Source organism: Octopus bimaculoides, chromosome 1 (genome assembly GCF_046866305.1).
Source record: "Octopus bimaculoides isolate indiv1 chromosome 1, ASM4686630v1, whole genome shotgun sequence".
Lineage (NCBI taxonomy): Eukaryota > Metazoa > Mollusca > Cephalopoda > Octopoda > Octopodidae > Octopus > Octopus bimaculoides.
Window position 1 is genome coordinate 159,731,320 of NC_142928.1, and position 2,500 is coordinate 159,733,819.

Here is a 2,500-nt window from a genome sequence, read left to right on the forward strand (position 1 = left end):
TAGTTAGATTTTATAAGCGAAGTATAAATTAACATATCATTTTCGCTTGGAACTGGCTCGTTATATTTGCCTATCTACTTGAAATACACCAGGCGAATATTCGCTTACAAAAACGTTTAGAAAAAATGTTTGTTTCTTTTGACACGAAGAATTATTCTGTTGAAGAAAGAGAACATAATTCTATTGGTCGCACTTTTACATCAAATCTGACAATTTGATGTGTTACAAAACTGTTCTATTGTGATTCCTCTTCGTTCGAGAGAATGCTTTGAAAATACTTCAAGTTTCTTCGTATTGCTATTTTTACAGTTCTTCCTAATGACACAGAGAATTAAAACAAAAGTATTTTTTCGCTCGACGGGAGAGCTATTTTGCCTAGTGAGCAAGAATGATCCCTAAAGTGATACTGAAATTGGTACTTTGGAGGCATGCTGTGGTTATTTATTTTTGTTTCGTATTTAATCCAGCTACTGAAAAAAAAAAATATTGTTCAGACATGAAAATTGGTTGATATATTGAATTTGAATTTAACATATGATAGCGTCTCATAAAGCGAGATTTATATATCTAAATTTGCAGAGGAATTTGTAGTGGGTAGTTTAGCTTAATCGGTCAAAACATCGTGACATATAATCACGGAGATGTGAGTTCGAGTCCACAGCTAGCCACCTACACTTTTCTCTGCAAAATAGGGGTAGTTTATCCTGTTCAGGCTATATTATTAGCATTATTCTGCGATTGAGAATTTAAAATCACTTCTTTAACTTTCTAAAAGACATCTCAACGCTTCTAAAAGCAAACTTCGTTTGTTTATTTACGTTTGTCGTAATTTGATTTTAACATATGAGAGCGTTTATCCTGTTTATCCTGTTCAGGTTATTTATATATATATATATATATATATATATATATATTTCTGTATATATACGCGCGTGTGCACAAACGTACACACACACACACATACGTATATATATATATATATATAAGTGGCACTCCGTCGGTTACGACGACGAGGGTTATAGTTTACCGATCAACGGAACAGCCTGTTCGTGAAATTAACGTGCACCCAACTGAGCTTTGCACTCCGCAGACTCGCGTACCCTTAACGTAGTTCTCAGGGAAATTCAGCGTGAAACAGAATGTGACAAGGCTGGCCCTTAGAAATACAAATACTACTCATTTTTGCCAACTGACTGGACTAGAGCAACATGAAATAAAGTGTCTTGCTCAAGCAAGGACACAGCGTATGAGTGGGACTTGAACTCACGACTTTACAATCGTGAGTTCAATTCGCTAACCACTAAGGCAAGCGCCTTCAAACACACACACACGCACCACGCCCCACACACCCCACTCACATATACACTCAGACACACTATATATGTATGTGTGTGTGCATATTTATGCATAATAATAATAATAATAATTATTATTATTATTATTATTATTATTATTATTATCGAGGTGCGATAAGTACTTGTTTGCGTGAAAGAGGAGTTAAAACCCTTTAAAACCACGCATCTCTCACTATATGTAAACACGCACGGAGAATATAGCAAATATATTTCTCCGAAACAATCTTCTCACTTGTAAGATACATATAGTAAAATACGAATAAGATCATAGACATTCTGATATCAATTGATTTCGCTTGCTGTGTTAAACCAACACTTAAAGCTCATCAGCCAGACTTACTACATAAACTATTTATCCATCCTAATGATTTAAGAAATAGAGCATGTTAAAATATATAATAGACTGAAATAAGTGCTGGAATTTATATGCTCGACTAATGACCTCTGATGGCAGTGCTCCAGTATGGTCACATTCCAATGACTGAAAGCAGTAAAAATGCGTAAATACAACAAAAGAAAAAGAATACATATGTGTATGTGCATGCGTTTGTGTGTGGGCGTGTGCATGCCTGCATGTGTGTACACGTGATATTTCATCTGAAGATTATAACAATATACTGTAATGGATAAAAGTTAAGTAGTAACAAGTAAGACTGATATTAATATTTGTTTGGATAAATTCTCGTGTGACTTACAAAAATAAAGAGCAGTTATTCCACTAATTTTTACAACTGATCTGTTGGTTTGTCCTAAAGCTTGGTATCCCGTTTCTTACTAGCAAACAAATATACTGAGTAAGGACGAAATGATGGAGCATTTTATATATAAACGATGTATAAACTATGACATTAATAAACTAATATACTCTTTGGATTGTTTTATATTTTCAATATGAGAGTTGGTAGTTGTGCTTATGCGAACATAAGTATTAGTCATGATAGATGGGTGGATGTAGATAGAGGTGGTAGATTTCATTTCAGTATAACATAAGGATTTCTGTTGGTTTCCCCTTTGATTTTGTGTATGCGTGTGTGTTTAATTTGCGTTCCAATTTACGTAAGCCATTCGTTCTCGGACAGACGACAATGCTAACATTTCACACCAAACAAAATAAACATAAACTGAATAAAGTGCTGCATATTATA